Source organism: Neltuma alba, unplaced genomic scaffold (assembly GCF_004799145.2).
Source record: "Neltuma alba isolate B1F8T4 unplaced genomic scaffold, ASM479914v2 tig00002863_pilon, whole genome shotgun sequence".
Classification (NCBI taxonomy): Eukaryota; Viridiplantae; Streptophyta; class Magnoliopsida; order Fabales; family Fabaceae; genus Neltuma; species Neltuma alba.
Window position 1 is genome coordinate 947,592 of NW_021633048.1, and position 13,933 is coordinate 961,524.

A 13,933-nucleotide genomic window follows, 5' to 3' on the forward strand; every position below is an offset into this window, starting at 1 on the left:
GCAGTACTTCTTATTTACTCTCCTCTTACACTCTTACAAGTCATTTTTCATTATCTTATAGTATAAGTCTCATATCTGACTGGTAATCTTCTTCCTTCTCTTTGAAGAACTCCATGTCCTCTCAACCATCTCAAAGAATATTCCATATTTTTTATATAGACGACATATCAACTCTTTCTTTTGTATGTATGTATATATGTGTTTGTTACATTGTATCAGCAATCATCACTGTTAAGTAGAGTGAGAATCTTTGTTTAATAAAATAAATCGCAGAAAGGGGAGTGAATCGTCTGGCTGCTAAGCAAATAACTTTAACATCGTCAATTAACCGTAAGGATGAATCGAAGGAACCACACACTGCTGCTGGAAGCACATTGAGAGCATGATTTTCAAGAGACCGTGTCCTCACTGAAGCTTCAAGCTTTAGAAAACTCCAGGCACTTTCCTCGACTTCGTCCACGGAACTCAGGTTGATCTGGTGCGCATTCGCGCATGCATTCGAATCAAGTAGGCAGAATTTTCGCTACCGTTATTTTTCTGTATCAGTTAGCCTGGAGCGTTGTTTCACTCAAAGTATATTAGCAGATTTATGATTTCTCTGATAGCCTGTTTCTTCTCAACTCTCTTCTCATCGTTATGGTTTTTGTTGAAGAGCTATTCTAGTTTCCGAGTAAAATCGATTAATCGTTTTGATTTGGCAATTGCATGGAAGGGATGCTTCTTCATGGTGTCATAATCTTTGCCGGGGAAATGATATATGTAAGGAGAAAGAGAAGTGGAGCTGCTTCTGTTTGCTTCACCTCCCTTATCTGTCATTTTTTAATCTCTGCGTTACCAAATGTTTTCCGATCAGATGGGAGAGGGGCGTCTCTGAATGAGCTTTATACTCTTTATTGAGAAATTTTGCATGGGCAGGGAGAAAGGATATATAGTAATAGTATGGTGCTTCACATCCTATGGGACTGCATGAAGCAGTGTCATTTTCAGTTCATATTTTTTCGTGTTGATTGATGATGAGTATATTTTCTGCTTCATGGGGGTATGTCTTATTTATACATCAGTTATGATGCTAACGAGAATCTTCTTGTTTGAAATCAAACTAATTACAGTTGACAGCATACCAAATGAAAATGATCTCAAATCTGCTAGTCATTTTTGAAGTTTTGCAAAAATTTGAAGTTCTAAGTTTTTATAACACTCAAACCATTGTTAATGTACAAATAATCCCATTTATTGTATACTACATGGGATCTCTGGCAAAGAAAATGGAGCCTTGAAAATCTGTCATGTTACATCTTTTGGTTTTTATCCTCACTCTCTTGTTTCTCATTTCATTCTGACTTTTTTTGATCTCAGACTTTCTCTCCAGCTACTGTTCTTGAAATTGTCAGCATACGCAGCGACCTTCTACTAAGATGATTTCATTTGCTTGTGATTTTTATTGTTAGTACTAATATCAGGTCCTTGAGTGAATGGCAAACCAGTCTTCAATTAATGCAAGGCCTTTGGTAGTTTTCTCAGATTTGTAGTTAATTTTATTCTGCTACCTTATCAGAAGGATTTTTTTTTTTTTGGGGGGGGGGGGCTAGTGACTGAAAATTTCAGGTGTTTTTATGGAGTTTTGGTTTGAGAATTTCTTGATTTTCCAAATCCAGTTATGCCACTTGCGCTTAAACATCAGAAGTGACATGTCATTGCCTTCTAGGCTAATTATCATTTATTTGCCCTTTCTCGCATATAATAAGGATCATGTTTTGAGGACTTGGTACAAGAATTGCTGTTCCTACATCAGCTTGTGGAACCAAGCTAATAAACCAACCCTTCATGTTTGTAAAATTTGTGTATCCAAATTTTTCTTTTGAAAAGTGATCTGGTATCATTTGAGAAAAATAGCTGGTAGCAATGCACTGTACACATCTCAAAAATTTCACCTACCGCATATGACTTTGAACATTTTTTACCACATTTATCCCTTGTGATTACAGATATTGAAGAAGCAAACCATGCATAAATTTTATGATCTTTCTGTTAACTCTGAATAGGTCATTAAAAACGAAATTTGGTGGCAGGGTTGATATATTTGAAGAAGTTAAGGAACGGGTGAATATTCACATATAACTCTTCTAAAAGGAAATGCCAAAAAGCTCTGCTTTATGTTTACAAGCCATGGGTTATTGTGTTAAATCTTTTCCTTCTTGAGGTAATCAGATACATTCTAGATCTTAAGAAGAAGGTTTTATCATTTCTTTCTCTATATAACATGTGGAGCTGTTGAAAGTGCGGAAAAGTATGGGCTACCTTAGTCTTAACTTCAAATAAGTTTATTGATGTTTCATTTCTCTGTAACTTCATCTTCTTTATTCTCTCGCATCGATTCCTTATATTTCTGCTGCCATTTCAATCATAAGCTTGCAGTTTTGAATGCCCATACATGTATTGCTGGGCAATATCTCTGTAGCCGATGAAAGGTCTTGTCATTTGCATAAGACAGGTTTGTTCTTGAAATTAATTTCCTTCTTTGCATTTGCACAATCCCTTGTTTGGTTTACCTCTTTAACTGTGATAAAACTATGAACGTTTAATGACTTACTTTTATACCATAGTTTCTTGATGTGTTTTCAAAATAATCAATGATACTCCTGTAGTGGCAACTTCCGTTTTTTGGAAAATAAATGTAGTTAATGACTCTTTCTTGACATTTTCCTGCAGGTTTGCTTCAGAGATTTTTTTTTTTTAATAAATGTTATAATATGGGAATCTAGTCCTGATGTGTCTAGTGCTATCTCAACTTGGCGAATAATGAATATCCCTTTTGAACTGTGAACACAATGTAAATTGAACTACCATTATGCAAAATTCTAAGCTTTTCTGTCTAGCTAAATTCCCAGTTCCATTTATAGTAAACATCTATTACTGATTCTGCAAACCCATTATGTTGAACTTCAAAGTGAGACTAAACCATAGTAGGATTTTTGAGGAAAAGAAATGATTAGTAGATACAAAGCCACATGCAAATGAGCTGTCTGCTGCTAAAATTCAGAAAATTGCCGTACTAGCAAAAGAAGACCTTGGAAAGCGTTTTAGCCTTGTGTAGGTGAAGAACTGATGTTATAATGAGTGATCTGTTATAATATCAATTTATTTAATGTGGAAAGACATGCCTTCCAATTTGATTATGAAACTTGAGTTGGCAGTCACCAAAGTTCTTACCACTTGGCCGAAGGGGCCTGTTACAATTTTGACAGTCACTACATCTCAAAGACTGAAGTTATTAGGAAGTGGTCTTGGAATAGTTTTTGTGTCTTTCTTAATTTGACATACTATTTGACATCCTCAGCGTACTTTAAGAACCTTGCTTTTTTGTTAGTTTTTCAAACCCCATTCCTTTGAATCTCCTAATGGTGCTCTGTAGTCTCCCTATCTTGTTGCAGGTGAAATCCATCTTATAACCAAGCACCATGATGACAAATTGCTATTGATTTATTGCAGAAGCTAGTGCTCTACACCTCATTTTCCATTGATTAATCTAACTCCTAAAGTTGGCTTGGTTTCCCCTGTCCTGGAATTACATGGACCCCATACTGACAAGGACTTTCTCCTTTACGTTTTAGGTTCATCTGGGTACAGCATCCACTAGGATTTATTGAAACTCCATTATATAAGCTTAGGTGCGCTCCTCTATCATTCAATGGCTCCTTTGATATATCTTCAATAGTATTAGATTGTGAAGATCACCATCACGATGCCTTGTTGAACAATCCACATTAGGAGATATGACAATCAGCTAAAAGGCCAGAAAGTTGTCATCCACGCACTGGTCATGCTCTCGTTAGGCCCTTAAGTGGCTTAGTTCTTTTAGTTAGTGTAAAATTATGTGAGGTTTTGAGTAAGTGAACTTAAACAATTGACATCTATATATAAGTGTGCAAAACAATAAAAAGTAGCACTGTGATTTGTGTTGAGCTACATCCGACTCAGCAAGGTTATGTTATGACTCCAACATCTGCTAAAATATATTGGGATGAAAGCCGGGCAAACTACAATAGTTTAATTTAATACGTAAATGGTAGAGCATTGTTAAGATTAGAATTTTTTATTGAGGTGAAAGGGAATTTCCTTTTTACACCAGAAATTCATTCAGTTGCATCACTGATTCTAGACAGACAGTAACCGATGCTATAAAGGAGGATACTTACCACTAGGTTGTGTTTGCAAAATCACTTAATAGCTATCACTCAAGGAACTTATCAATGTTTTCTGTAAGGTTTGGTTTGAGGAGAATGAAAGAAAAGGGGAGGGATGAGAACTTTTTTCTCAACACTTTCTTGTTCGTTTAAGATTTATATAATTATTTAGTTCTATCCATTTGCTTTATATTTTTTTCAGCCGAGTCCATCCAAAAGAATAGCTACTTCTGCAGACTTTTCAAATCAAGCTTCTGCTAACACAAATCAATGTTCATGTCCTTTGTCGGTAAGTCTCATTCGTAAATTTTGGACCAAATGATTGCAATTTTTGGTTTTCTCTTCTTGTTCTGTGGAATACTTTTGGTGAAAGGTCAGGTCAAGGAAACCAACAAAACTTAAAGTCCCATTCAACAAAGGAAAAGGAGATTGAATCGTGGTTTTTGGGATAGAAGATGTTATGGTTATTAAAAAAAGCCTTCAATCTTGAAATTTTAGATAAAAAAGCAGATCTCGTGGAATATAAGCTAAGAACTTTTCAAAGTGCGTAGTTTGGGACCACTAAGGATGCTGCTATACTACTACATCAAGGTAAGATTACTAGGCACGTAAGAAATAGAAAGTTGTCATGTTTTTATATTCCTAAATACCGATCCGGTTTTGAATATAGGACTTAATTGTTGAGTTGATTTTAATTCTAAATATAAGATCTATTTCTTATATTTATCAATTTTCTCTAAATTACCCTATGGATACTCCCTCAACCATAATTAAGTAGAAAAGGGAGAAGGGATATTAAGAAAGATGATTGTGGTGTTTTAAGAAAAACATGTCATATTCTTATAATTGACTGACTTACCTAACTTCTTGAATCTAATTAAATTAGTTAAATAAGTCTTATATTAAGGATTAAAAGAGTACATCCTTTGTGCTAAATTAGTTAATAGAAAGTATGTTGCTTGAATTACTTATTATGAAGATTGCAATTGGGTCCAGTTTTGGGTGCTCATCACCCAGCGCTCATCACTTGATGAGCAATCTGAATAGTCCAGATTTAATATTTTTAAATAATTATTTTAAAATAGAAAAATTATTTTTAAAAAAAATAATAATTCAGAGATTATCTTTATTTTTTATTCTATACCTATTAAAATAATTATTTTAAAAAAATAAAAATAAAAATAAAACTAAATCTGGATTGTTCATATTGGTGAGTGCTGGGTGCTCATCAACACTGATGAACACCCAAACTCATTCCGATTGTCATTACATACTAAATTTCTATATGAAATATGTAGTGCATGCATCAAGAAAAAATTGTTTCTATACAGTTTTCTTAAAAGTGTGAACATTTTACCTCGTTCACAAAAGAATATCAAATTTGAATGTTATTCCTGTGTTAAATTTGTTAACAAATACAACCTCATGTTCTTGCAATAAGAGTGAGATTGAATTTGATTCTAAATATAAGACCTCAATCCACTTTGTCTCATAAATTTATAATTTATCCCTAAAATATTCTTATTGAGTATAAGTGATTTTCACTAAAAGGGTAATTCCAATATATGTGATTTAGGAGAATAGTTTAGAAAAGTCAATAGACATTTGTTACAAATAACCAATTCAACTAATTTTCTTAACATCCCCAAGTTAATCATTTAGTTTATTATATTAAGGACCGGAGGCAGTATTGTATTTCTTACAACATCAGCTTCTATCTTTAATTTTGAGCTGAGGATGACAGAAAGTAAAATTTTCTACACTTTAGATACTTTGAAGATCCTGTGTTTATTTGTAAAACAAAAGACTGATGTAACCTAATCTAAAGTAGAAACCTGATATGACTGTTAACTACTGCATCGACATCGTATCAGGAAATAAATACCAGTCAATTTTGTGGCCTATCCCTCAATATGAGGGAGTTTAGCGGATAAACTCGGATGCTTGAAATGAAAACCATGTAATATACTTATAAAGCAACAGTGAGTCAAAGAAAAAAAGCAAATAATTGAAAATATCGTATGAATCTGTGTAGATTTTACGTTTCAGGAGAGAAAACGGCATATCAGAGAGAGTGGAGGATCAGAAAGACAGTAACAGAAAGTGATGAAGGTTTTGGAGAAAAAATTGACTGCAGAAGAAAAAAATAAAAGGGGTCGGTGAGGCTGCTTCTTTGTCATGGTGATTTCATTTTCCAACTTTATGAGAGCTCCGCTTTAAGCACAGCAAATGATTCTGCTGAAATGCTTATATCTGTATCTGATACACACACACACACACATATATGATAAGGAAAAGCATGATGATGTTGGGATAGGGTCCCATTTCACATGCGTGTGTGTGGGGATGTGGATAAGAAGAAGAATAATTATTGTGAGGACGTCATCTCATGAATGGTTGATGATTACATTATGTGATATTGTAGCTTTGTAAAGAATGGGTGGTTCTTCTAATTTGGACTAACAACAATTCTGTGTTTGATAGCAACTTCCTTTTACGTAAGAACCCCTAGCTAGCATCCATTTTCCCTGGCTAATGTCCCTTTTCTTCTGCCAAACACCTTCCAAGTGGACAAAGTAGTGTACAAGCCACTTTTGGTCTTTTATGTTTATTTTCTTTCTTTCTTTCTTTTTTTTCCTCCTCCTTCCCATTTGGGCAAGAAAGTGTGGTACAATATCATATTCAGTTTTGCTTTCTTCTTCTTCCACCCACCCATCCCCGCCCCCAAAAAAAAGAGTCCCAATAGAAATTTTGGAGATGGTTGTCATTATTCATTTTGGTTTTTTTTTTTGTGGGGTTTGATTCAATATTATTTTTTGATAAAATTGAAATTGTAGCTATTAAAGAACTCAATTTCACCCATGCCTCTTCTTTTATTTTTGTAACTAGAAACTAGAATGTTGTAGTATTGATTATAATTCATGGGTTTTATACAAAGTTTGGGAAATAAGTTTTATTGTTTTATAGTGAATCTTATATTTTATATTAGATAGTGATATTGATATTAACAACTAACCTTTGAAATTAATATTGATAATTGATTTAGATTCTTTAAAATCGAAGTACCTTTGAAGGATATAAGAGAGTGACGTATGAAGAGCGGGAGACTTTTCTTCCCCTCTTTTTTCATGACTTTTGTCTCTCCATTTCTCTTTTTTCAAAAACACTACAGCTTTAAGAACAAAAATTCAAAATTATTATTATTAAGAGCAAATGATTTTTTCTTCTTCAAAAGAATTATCTTCAATGCATGTTTAAGTTAAAGTTATCTTTTGATTAAGATAGACAATTATTATAACTTTTTTTAACTATGCATACAAATTCTCTTATTGTAGACAATCGTATTCAAAGTATTGTCGGGCACTAACTAGTCTATTCTACTAGACCTAATTCTTATTGGTTTATTATAATTCTTAAACAGACAAGAAAATGAATTATCTAAAGATAATAAATGATACATTCCGTACTTTAAGAAGTCAAAGAAAGTGGATAAACACAATAAACCAAAAGAGTTGATCAACCAACCAAAGATCAAATCCGATTTATAAGTTTCTTAATATCTCCAACCATAACCAAGCCAATTTATTAATAATTAAGTGTTTATAAATTACCAAGGAAGAAAAACGGAACTAAATCCAATAAAATTGAGGGCATATTACAAATAAAGACAGATTTCTGCAAGAAAAGAAATATAATTCCCTAAAAGAAAACCTAGATATTAGAAAGATAAATTTAGTGTGTTGCATACTTGCATTGAAGCATTGAAGTTAATTTGGATAATAATTAATTTGAGAAGATCTATTTAAACGTTGAGTTTCTAAATGATTACCTACTAGTATTAATCACTGGAGAAGAACATCAGACGCATGCTTGTTCCATTCCCAGTTCGTCTGCTTCGTTTCTTCATGGGCCCCATATGAAGCCCAATGGAAGCCCAATGTACTCTGATGACTCAAAGTCACAGGTGAGAAAGTCGGTTTATGTGATGAAATCGAACCCTGTGATTTAAATTATAAAAAAAAAAAGCATTGGAAAAAAAAATCTGGATCTGCATTTCTTCATTTAATATACATGTATAATTTAATTAGACAAGGTTAATAATTAATATATATATATATATATAAAGCTTCGTAGTTCTCAATATATCATAACTTTTCAAAATGGGATATTACTAGTGTTTTAATATATATGTATAATTTAACTAAACAATGCTGACATTTTTCATTGGCCCATACTATACTCAACTGATGAATCATTTGCGTCACATTTTCACACTTTATTGTCCTTTCAGGTTTATGATCTAATCACAAGTGAAAATATTTTGACTATTTACTAATAAATAATAACACCTCGTTAATCTCACTTTTTTATAGATTAATCAATTTTGACTCACTGTACCAGTGTCCATACCTGATCAAATTCAAATCTTACTTCGAATCTAACCAAAACATAGACTCTCTCTCTCTCCATCGATATACTTTTCTGATCCTAAATATAAAATCTATTTTGTAGTGCAAATACTCCTCTGATCCTAAATATAAGACTCATATTGTAGTGCAAATTGTACTACAAAATGGTTCTTATATTTAAGACCAGAAGAATATATATATATCCAACTTGGAATTTGATGGCCAAGAGTGGGCATAAATATGGCAAAACAACAATAATTTTTAAACGAGGTCTTATAAATAAAATCGAAGGTAGCATATGGTAAGACATCATTGTATTATATTAACAACTAAATTTTTGGCTATATTATTAATTAAAAGATCCCACTTAATAATTTTATTGAAGGCAGTGAAAAAGGGCTTTGACAACTTAAATAAGAAGTCTCTAGTTACTCTGGATTGGACCCAACAATACTCGGATTTAACTTAGATAGTCATATGGAAATTTTGTTTTCGGCCTTCTTCGTCTGTCCTTTTGAAATGATTCTATGTTGTCTAATTTGCTCTTCTTACTTGTACCTCCAACAATGCAACCTTCTTTATACATGAATCAATGTAAAATCCTGTTAAACCTTTTATGTGGAGATGGACAAAAATAAATAAATATTGCATAAGTGGAAGAAATTCAAATTGCATCCTGCGATTGTAATTACAATCATTTCACAAGTATTTAAGGTCATATATTATAATTAAGAATAATATAGTGAATGGATATGACAGTTTGATAACAAAAAATGAACAAGACATGCAGCGTTCTGTTGTTTTTTTGACCAAGATGTATGTATGCTTCTTCTTTATTACATTGAAAGAGACAGCAAAATCAATTATACATTATTTGTTTTCATCAGCAACACGACACATAACTTTGTAAAAAGTTAGAGTTGTAAAAGTTAGAGTTGCCCATTCTCATGCAATTTGCTTTCCCCTTCTTGTATTATCATCCATCACCTCGATCATTTTCTTATTTATCTTCTTAGTGGAACAAAAATCATATAAACTTTATTTTATTTTACTACTACGCTCTCAAAGAGTCTCAAATGATAGAGAAATGGGTTAAATACCCCTTTTAATCTCTAAAGTTTGATATCATTTTCGTTTTAATCACTAAAATTTGAAATAAGCGGTTTTGATTATTAAGATTTGATCTCATTTTGGTTTGTCTAAGAATTTTTTGTTTCTAAAACAAGACTTTATGAACTAAAATTATTGGTTTCAAATTTTAAAAATTAAAAATGGTATTAATTCTAGAAAAATTCATTAAGCTTTTTTCTTAAAAAAATAAAATTTGACAAATACATATAAACTTAATATATATATATATATATATATCATGTTGTCTTGATTTAGAACATCAATTAAGCTCTTACATACATAAACTCTCGGTATATATGTTTTATGCAATAAAAAATAAACAAAAAAAAAATAAGTATGTATGTTTGTGTGTGTGCGCGTGTGTATTTGTAAATCTAAGTTTAATATGAGTAATAATTAATTTGACGGCATTGAAGCTTTTTGTTGATGATATCTTGAAAGAATCTCCGTAATGGCAGTCAACAAATTTGAACCCACTACGCAACATTTTTATTTGAAGATTTGGATTCAATGTCCCCTCATTTAACTTGTCTTTACCATCTTGATTTGACTTGCCCTGAACCAGTTGATTAGCATATATACATATATATATATATATATATATAAAGTTAATTTTTTTGTGGCCCTTTTTGTTTATACTCGATTATAGCCTCTTCTTTATATCTTTAGCTTTTTCTCATTCTTCATTTAATTTTGTGAAACAACATATATGTAGCTATTTATGTGACAAACTAGCAATTTGACTCTTCAATTAATATGATGAGTCAAGTCTGAATCAATATGTCTCTTCATTTTGTGTTCTTTTCTGAATTAAAATTTGTGGTGTGAAGCAGTTCATTCTGCAGATATTTTTTTTCTTTTTATGGAAAGAGATATAGGAACTTTTTTCCGAATTTAAAATTGTGAAATTAGATTTTGATCACATGCTCATATAATTATGCAGGGAATAATAAACAGCTTTATTCCAAATTCTCGCCAAATTAAATCAGAGACATTCTCACTCTTTCTGCATTCATTCACGTGCAGAAAGAATAACTTATAAATGTTAATTAATAATAATTATCAATATATTCTTTTGGCCAACTAATTAATTATATATTAGTATTTTTGTTGTTGATGATGACGGTCTTATCATCGAAGCTAACAATCAGTTTTGCTTTGAAAAACCCATTATATATCCATATTAACGGGAGAAAAATACGCGTTTGCATTTGCAGCACTCTCTCGAGATTTTTCAACTGCAATTATATTTAATTAGATATTACCTCATATTGGATATTCAAACTAAATAAATATAATGTAAGATCATGGAATAAAAATATTAAAATTTTTAATTAAATTTACTTGTTAAATTTAATGATAATTTTGTTTTTGAATTTGGTTTGATGCAACTATATCATGCATGTATCTCTAATAATACCATTTCATTATGCATGTCATATTCAATTGGAGATAAATTATCACAACATAATTATTTTCTTTTATAACATTCAAACTCATCACCTTAAAAGATATCAAATCCCTTCAACTAATATTAACCAAACTATTGTTAATTACCCTACATAGTAAATTTCTAAAATACCAATATACTCCTTCGATCCTAAATATAAGAGCTCTTTTGTAGTGTAATTTACACTATAAAAGGGCTTTTGTATTTAGGCCGGAGGAGTAATATATATATACTAACTCCAGTTCTTACTGTAAGAGCTAGTTTGATATTTAATTTGGTCTTAAATATAAGACCGAAATTCATTTTATCTCTTATATTTATCTTTTTTTTCTAAGTAGTCTTTATAGTCTTAACATACTCATGAATCTGTTCCCAGCCACATCTTCACCGCTTGCCTTCATCGGGGCATTCCCAAAATCATAATTACAAAGAAATTTGATCGATCATTTGAAGTTTGTGAAGTAATGTTATCTTTCTGCACTCTCCGAGATCCGATTTCCATTGGGCTTCTCTGATCGATTGCCTCCATCCAATTTCATCGTTACATATAAATTTAAAGACACAAGAAGAAAAAACCAGACATGGAAATTTGGGTTCTTTAGTTCCTTTCTTTTTGGCCAGCCAAAGCGTTAGATAATTGGAAAACAACACATAAAGCGTATAGAGAACAGTATATAAGTTTTCTGCCACACACACACACACACACACACAACCTTTCTTCTTTCATTTGCTCTCTGAGATTTGAATTATTTCATAAACAAACAAACATACACACACACATGATCAATATATGGTGAAGAGAAACAAATATATATATATATATATATATAATATGTACAAGCTAAATCTATATTTATATATATTAGCACAAACAAAGGATCACCCATAATCATATGTGTACTGGATCCCGCCACTCCGTTGGAAGAGTTTGTGTACATATAGCATTAGTTGATTTATTTCTAATATGTCCTTCTTTTCAACTTCTAATGAGGGAAGGGTATAGAGAAGATCGATAAAAACCAGAGGAAATACGTGTAATAGAACTCTCTCTCTCTCTCTCTCTCTCTATATATATATATATATAATCTTCTCAGGGCGTCCGCTAAATAGTTGTGGTATAAAATAGCCTGGGTGAGAGAAAATTATTTGAAATCCACTTTTTTATTTTGAAAAAAAAAAGTTTTATGTGTTGAAGTTAAAGGAAGGAATTGGGGCATGTATATAGCTGGAGAGGGGGACCTCATGCCTTGATCATTTAAGGAAAGAGAGGCCAGAATTAAAGTCACTATGAATTGGCATATGTTTGATATGCATACACAACACATCGAACCCCTCAAAGTTAAGTGGGCCCCTTAAATATAAAAATATGTGTATCTATCGAATTATATACATATGAAATGGGGGGGAATCAAAATATTATGGAAATCAATAGATGTGATCATGATTGACAACATGTGGAACAACGTGAGGCCTCCGAAAACAACATCGCTTCATTGGAATCTATCTACATCATCGCCCACTCAACTTAATTAAATCAAATATTATATGTATATATATTAAAAACTATTATTTATTAATTTATTAATTGAAGCACCAGACCAATCATACATTTTTATCATTTTCTAATCATTAATTAATTATCTGTGTATGTTATGATTATTAAAAGCGAAAGCTGCTGTACGTAGAAAATGATAAAGAGAAAGAGAATCATATCTGTAGATCATTCTCTGACATTCTTATCAGATTTTGGCATATCAAGTAGGCACAAGTTGAGGGAAATATGGAACACTGAACACACAATTCCATATAAAAATCAGCAATCATAGATATCATTCTATGTTGTTTTTTTGACTTGGAATTCAGCAAGAAATTCTTCCAATCTAGGGTTCATGTGTGGGTCAGTGCCTAACATAATATTGGTCCAAACAAATCAGTACAATCATATGTGAAAAGTGAAATGATCGAGTACCCCTCCTAAATTTCAAATCCTTCAATTTCGGGATCACTCATTAAGAAACTTCACGTGCTTTACAGTAATATATATACTATAACAATAACATAATTGGGATCATTTCATTTTTCTCATATGCATTTCAAGTTTCAACTTTGAGAGTAAAATGAAAGGGTTGGTTAAGAATAGTGGAATCAGAATAAATTAAACAAGTTATATATAGTGAATCACGGGCCAAGCAACCTTGAGGGAAGGGGCTTTCTTTTATATAAATATATATATAGCTATTTGATTGAGTCAAATTTAGGTATTGTGGGGTTTAATCAGGGATAGTTTTTTCAAATGTATTTTTTGCATTCACATGAAATCGAATTCGAAATCTCATACATGCTTAAGCAAGCAGCCAAAGGAAGGGTCTTTGTATTATTTACAATCTACATGTATGATTATCTGACTGAGTCAAATTCAAATATTGTCTGATCTAATTTAAGGTAATTCATTCAAAGATATTTTTGGGCATTCACGCTTGTTCAAACTTGAGACGTGATGTATATGCTCAAGTGGCCAAAGAGAGCGGGTTTGTATTGTTTCATGTGTGAGAACTTTATTCCAGAATGGTAAGTAAGACCTTCTTGGGGTTAGCAAAAGCCCCATCATCCAAACAACCCCCAAGAGAGACCACAGATTCCTTCCTTTCAACATCGTCCAATCCCCATTTTTCAAAATTCTGTGTGTTTATGTTTCTGTGTGTCCTCTTTCTTTCTTTAGAGCCACATATATATCATGCGGCCATGGAAGTTTCTAATTC

At 32.0% G+C, this 13,933-nt stretch overlaps 1 long non-coding RNA gene across 1 annotated transcript; it reads left to right on the forward strand.

Annotated features, from left to right (window-relative positions):
• Positions 1-1,017: 1,017 nt before the first annotated feature.
• On the forward strand, positions 1,018-4,872 carry LOC114739582 (uncharacterized). The gene is made up of 3 exons (XR_003739616.1): positions 1,018-2,200; positions 2,409-2,491; positions 4,387-4,872. It is a non-coding gene; the product is annotated as an uncharacterized LOC114739582 (long non-coding RNA).
• Positions 4,873-13,933: the final 9,061 nt, after the last annotated feature.